The following is a 6,824-nucleotide window of genomic DNA, read 5'->3' on the forward strand; positions in this document are numbered from 1 at the left end:
TGAATTTAAAAACATAAAAGTTTGTGATGAACAAGTACAGACAAAACTCACTTTACACAATAGTGCAGAACCATACAAATGAGTGCAAGCTGAAATCATGAAAAGCAATCTTAGTGATCAATGGGGAAAATTACAATTGTCCTGTAACCTTTCAAAGTATTCGTTAAAACATTAAAAACTCTCTTATAGTCAATTATAAAAGTACGGGGAAAATTCAAACAAAGCAAAATTAATATCTTTCAGTGCAATTTAGAATACTAGAAACATTGACAATTAAAGTGTATTTTTTTGTAAAGAAAAAAGTTGTGAGAGAACTTTGAACATGGGTCTCCTTCTAATTCTCGTTGCACAATTTGATATGGGGAAACAGTTTTTCTATACTTTGGCAAATCGCCATGCTCATTTCTAAGTTTGGATTAGCTTTCAACATTTTATCCTTTAATTTTTCAATGTGTGAAGTATCTCTGAGTGTTCCTTTAAGATGAAGTTTCTCTTGGTGTCACTTCTTCTGTGACATCTTTGTCCTTTTTGGCCCAATCACTTTTCTCATTTATGTCGATAAATTTAATCTTTGCTGAATCTGTGTCTGCATATCTAGTATGTTTTTTTCGTTTTTTTTTTTTTTTTAAGTTCAGTGGTCTCAGAACATTTTATTGGCCTCTTGTACCCCCTGCCCCAAGGGGTGTCCTGCTTCTGCTACCTTTGCACCTCAGAAGTTTGGTGTCATTGGCCTCAGACACCACTTTGCTGTCTACAGTCCTGCGGGTGGTGGTCTTTTCCATGGATTGCATGGAGTTGCTGTCCAGAATGTCACCCAGATCAAAGTCTTTCCCTTTTCCCTCAAGCAACAGTAGGTGGAGGTCTAGGCCTGGAGCCTGACCTTGATAGTCAGCAAGGCCTTTCACTTGTGGGTCTGGCGCTGCCACTCTGCCCAGGTTGGGCCAGCTCTGACTCTAGGTGCACCAGGCTCCCTTTGAGTTTTTCTACATGCACGGCCTTCCTCAGGCTGTGGTCCACACTGGTCTTCAGATTTCTCATGGAGTCCAAGTTGATCTGCATTGAATTGCCTGTACTCTCAGCTCTGGGAGTGTCATCTCAGCAGCTCCTATCTCAGCGGTCTGTGAGATGACCACTGGGGTGCTCTCCTCAGTCTGCAGGGACCAGTATTTGTTTATCTCTCTCAGTTCTCAGCCAGCTCATCATACTGGGTGCATATCAGCCATGATCTTGCTCAAGTCTCAAGGTTTGGGGGCATCGAACTCCATAGTCAACCCAGAGGTGGTTATCTGACTTGGTAGACTGTTTACTTCCTCCTCATGGTTCTTCTTCATGAAGAGCAGCTCTTCCTTGACAGCTTCTATCTCTGTGTCCAGTTGCAGCTGAGTGATATCAGTGTCATCAATGAGCTTTCAGAGCCTGTTGATGTCACTCTCCACAGACTGGCACATGGCGAGCTCTGCCTCCTACTTGACTGTGAAGTCATCAGCAGCAACATGAGCATTGTCAATCTGTAGAACAATGTGGGTGTTGTCCATAGAATTTGCAAAGATCTGAGCCCTCAGGTCCTAAATGGTCTTGAAGCAATGCCCCCAGTCTCAGACCAGGGGTCTCTTCTTCTCCAGGTTCCTGGATTTAGCTTTCCAGTCTCCTATTATCAGCCTCCAGGCTCCTCACCCTGAACAAGTGGGAGGCCAGGTGGTCATTCAGGCGTCGCATAGTCTCCTTCTCAGTCTGAAAGCCCCCAATGCCTACCAGACCCCCATCCATCGCTGTGGCTCGGCTCCCGAGCCACCAGCACCCCTGGACTTTGCTGGAGTGGGACACGGAGATCTGGGTCCCCAAACCTCCTGAATCTGTATACATTCTGAACATGCTGCTGGTGGGCCAGACCTGGTGGCTGGGCTACTGCACAGAGCCTAGGGTACAGTATTGGTGGAGAAGCTGGAGCGGGTCCTGAAGCTTGTGTCTTTCAGGGAGGAGGGCAAGAGGCTAAGGCTCAGGTTCCAGCTGCCTGCATATCTAGTTTTTGAAACAGTGGCACTATCAATATTCCCAAGGTTAGGTAATTTTTTTATAACAACTCCAATTACATTTGATTTAAATTTCACTTTTAACAGTATCACTTCCCATGTTTTTGTAGCACTTTTATCTTTTTTGGCGAACTCCCTCTTTCTATTACCTTATTTGGGTTTATTAGTGGGAGCCAAGATGGCCACACAGCTATATACATTGCTGTCTGTTTGTGACATTAATGGATAGCAGAGGTACAGTACCAATAAATGACAGACTTTGGAAGAGGTGATAATGGATCACTAGTCATGATACACATCTGTTATTTGTGTAATGACATGTGAATTGAAGAACTAGAAGCAAAGTTCATATTTTATGTGATTACTCAAAGATAATATACCATGGTAACTGAAATCTGAGCCATGTGATCGGAGAAATACAATTATACAACTAAACCCTGGTAAGTGAAATTTTCATATGTCAAAAGAATGCAAAGTGAGGACTCCCTGTACATATTAATCAATTTGAAAATATGGAAAAAAAATCTGAAAAAATATAAAGTCCTAAAATTGGCATGAAAAACAATAAACCATTTGTCTAAGTCAATAGGTATTAAAGAAATTAAAACCGTGTTCAAACTTTGAGGCCCAGATGCTTCTACAATGGTGTTAAACACCTGTTTTCATGTGACAATCAAAAATACAACAAAACAAAAATCATAGTTTCTGTGAAACTAGCTCAGAGTGTCAAATTCAAGGAAACCTTGATGAACTGAACTCCAAAGTGGAGCAAAGCAAATACACACAGGTGAGCAGCGAGTGACAGTGCTCTCATATCTTACTTGTGCACCTGGCTCGGGTATGGGTTGGCTTTATATAGACAGAGAGACATTACAGATTATAAGAGGAACACAAAACTAATTTTGGCTGAAATTGAGAAGCTAATTCTGAAATTACATGGAATTGAAAAAAGCTATATTAGCCAAAACAACTTTGAAAAAGAAGAAAGAAATTACATATTATAGATTTCAAGGACTCTTATAAAGCTACAACTATCAAGAGAGTGCTTTTTACTTTTGTTATTTTTATTTGGTAAACATATACATATTCTTGAACAATGAAACTGAAAATAGAGTATAAAAGTAAATACACAATTATATGGCCAGTGAATTTTCAGCAATGTTACCGAAGCAATTCAATGGAAAAAGAATAAAGTTTAAAACACACTGTTTCGGAAAAACTGGATAGCCATAAGCAAAATAATTAACCACACCCTTTCCTCATACAAATTTCAAAATTAAATAGAAATAGATCACAGAAATAAATGCTAGCAGTAAAACATTAAAACTTTTATAAGTAAACATAGGAGAATATCATAGTTATATTGAGTCTGGCAAAGATTTCTTCAACGTTACTTTAAAAAAAAACAAGACATTAAAAAAATAATTTGACATGAAATTTAACTTTTGTTCCGTAAAATCTGCTGCTAAGATAATGAACGTGAAACAATGAACATTGTTAAGTGATAATGAACAATGAAATATTCTCATAGCATATCCAACCAAAAAAAGTGTATCTAGGATATGTAAAAACTGTCACCCAATTATAAGAAAACGATAATTTTAAAAAAAAGTAGGAAAAGTTTTAAAAAATCAATAAATTTGAGCAGATACTTTGGTAAAAAGATACTTGGATTTAAAAAATGCAAGATGTTAACGTTGTCAGACAGTAGGGAAATAAAATTAAAACTCACAATGTGATTTTACTACACACACATACAACATAAAAGGGCTAAAATTTAAAAGAATGACCAACAGAAAGAATGACCATAGAAAGAATGTGGAGGAACTAGAGTTTGCATAAACTGCTAACAGGATTGTAATAGGGTACAATCATTTGGGAAAAGAGTTGGAAAGTTTCTTAAAAATGTAAGTGCATAGCTAACGTATAATACATCCATTTTATTCCAAAATATTTAGTGAAGAAAAGTAAAAGCATCTGCTCACATACAAACTTATTTGTATGAACAAAAATTGGAAATAATCCATATGATCACCAACAGTTGGATGGGTAAACAAATTGTGGTATATTCATACAATAGAATATTGCTAGAATGAAAAATGAACTACAGATGCATGCAACAAAATGTGTGCTTTAAAAAATAAGTATGCTGAGTGAAAGTAGTCAGGAAAAATGAGTCTCTGTTGTGTGATTCCATTTAAATAAAGTTCTAGAAAATGCAAATGAGTCCACTGTGACAGAAAGCAGATCAATGCCTTAGAATGAGGGAATGAAGAAGGGAGCAATGGATTACAATGGCACACAAGGAATCTTTTGGGGGTATGGATATGCTATTGTTTTTGGTTTAGGGGTGGTTTCACAGGTATATACATATGCTGAAACTCATTCAGTTGTATACTTTAAATATATGCAGTTTATCATACATCAATAATACATCAAAATATTTATTAAAATACAGACAGATTGTAAAAGAAGCAGCAGAATGAGTCTTATAATAGTGCATTATCTATGTAAGTTAAAATCAATTTCACTCTAATAATGCAAAATTTACAATAACAGACAATACTGATGCACAAAAAAAAACTCATTTATATGATTTATAGAATGGAGAATAATATAAAATTTAGATTAGTACATATAAATATCAAAAAGTATACATATGTACATGTATGAAAGAAGTAATTTCACAGACAAATATGACAATTATGAAATCAAGAGTATATTTTACTCAACTCAAGGTCCAAAATTAAAACTAGAACAGTAGCACTTACTGTAAGTAAATCTTCCTAATTCTGAAATTTTTTCAAATGTTAAAGAAGCCATGATGGTAAGCCTTGAAGTATTTCTCAATTAATTTAAAGTTCATTCAACAAATATTTATTAATATCGCGTCTTCCATAACAAGCACCAAGCTGGAGTCCATGATGTATGGAATCGCTATGGTTCCTACTCATATCACAATTTTATTTGGGTGCAAAAAGCAAATTGTAAACATGTTCTTTCCTGTTTCAAGACCTCTCACTCCTGCTATTCTTCTGCTTGGATTTGCATTCCTTTTGTTTTTCTGCGCAGGCTGATACCTCCTCTTTCTGGTTAGACTTAAACAACATCTCCTCAAAGAAAGTGACCCATAACCCAGTCTAAATAACATACCCTACACGTCCTGCTTCTTGCTGTTTGTCTCCAGCACTGTCCTTTCTTTCCTTCCTTACTTTATTCTTTATTGCAAACTCCACAAAGGAATTACACATTTGCTAACATATAATATCCAGTGCCTTAGAAACTGGCACACAGCGTTCACACAATGGATTATTTTTGAGTAAATGCATGAAATATATCTAAACTCGTAAAATTTTAATACGTAATTTTAATATGTAATTTTTATATTAATTTTAATATTAGGTACTACTTAGATATGAATAAGCTTATCACAAAGGAAAAAAAAGTATATTGTTATTTTGAACAATGGTGGTGATAATTGTACAGCAGTCAAAGTATTGTTTGGGAGGTATAATGTATTTTTTCAATAGGCGATAATCCCGGACCAAATGTACATTTTCTGAGGTCAAAGTTAACTTGAGGAAAAAAGGAAAAAAAAAAAAAAAAAAGAAAAAAACTTAGGTAAAGTTAAAAGGCACAGCTTAAAGAAATTGCAATAAATATTATCATCGATATGAGAAGTTTTTTTTTTTTTTTTTCTCTTTTCTCATCATATGATATAATGGACCAAAATGCACTCTGACTGGGAAGGTTAATACTCGTAAATGAGACAGTGTTTAGATACAGAACCGAGAAACTCTCCCTCACAAATATTTTGATATTCTTGTGATTTTGAGATTCCTAGAATTTTAAAAGCACAACCACATACCGAGTAGTACTTCACACATTAAATATGCATTAGCTTAGCAATATTTACGATTCAATTCTGTTACAGGAATCTGTAGACTCTGAACAAAACTATTTCTCTGTAGACATATTCCCATCAAGTGTCTCTAAATGCCTATTTTTTTTTAATTCCTACACAAATTAAGTAGCTTAAAATTCTAATTTTTAAATATGGTGATTGTGGCCACTGTTTGTGAATTTTATTTTAATATAATTTTCATTGTATTATAGCAACTGAATTTCTAAGTGTGGCAGTCATATTGCATTTTTTAAAAGAGCATAATCAATGCTTTGTTAAACTGGAATGTTAGAAAACTAATTTTATATCAACTATTAATTTATACCAATAAATATCCATGCACATGGTTCCATGTACATATGCTGAAAGCAATAGGTCTGTTTCTAAATTAGATATACAAAAGAACCTAAAAAAATGGGTGTGGACACACACACACACACACTCACATTTATATGCAATCTGTACAGAGTCAGTCCTTATTCAGCAGAAAAATCTGTTTTATTAGAAAATAAATGAGAATAAAGTTATAAAACCAGTGGAAAGATAAATGGTTTCAAAAATCAAACAATGAAAAATACATTTGCTGCACATGGTTACTGCTTGGCTCCTTGAAGCAACCAACCAGACCCTAAGCACGATCAGATAAATATCACTTACAGTTTCAATTCAACACAGATTTGGTAGTACTATAAGGAATCACAATTATAATTTAATTTTATTCCAACATATAGAATGTTTAAAAATTGCTATGAACAATTCACAAAAGATAGACTTCTACACCTCCTTGTGTTGAACTGGCATTGCTTCAAGAGGATAAGTGACATAAACGTGAAAATCTTGGAAGAATAAAATATGTAGATATATATTTCATAGAGAGATTTTTTTTTTCA

The 6,824-nt window shown here is 35.1% G+C and overlaps 1 pseudogene across 1 annotated transcript; it reads right to left on the reverse strand.

Moving 5' to 3' along the window:
* Positions 1–650: 650 nt before the first annotated feature.
* LOC308496913 (keratin, type I cytoskeletal 18-like) lies at positions 651–5,281 on the reverse strand (annotated as a pseudogene). The gene is made up of 2 exons: positions 5,184–5,281; positions 651–2,019 (listed from the first exon to the last, which is right to left on the reverse strand). The product of its transcript is annotated as a keratin, type I cytoskeletal 18-like (transcript).
* Positions 5,282–6,824: the final 1,543 nt, after the last annotated feature.

This window comes from Rhinolophus hipposideros (assembly GCF_964194185.1).
Source record: "Rhinolophus hipposideros genome assembly, chromosome: 4".
NCBI lineage: Eukaryota > Metazoa > Chordata > Mammalia > Chiroptera > Rhinolophidae > Rhinolophus > Rhinolophus hipposideros.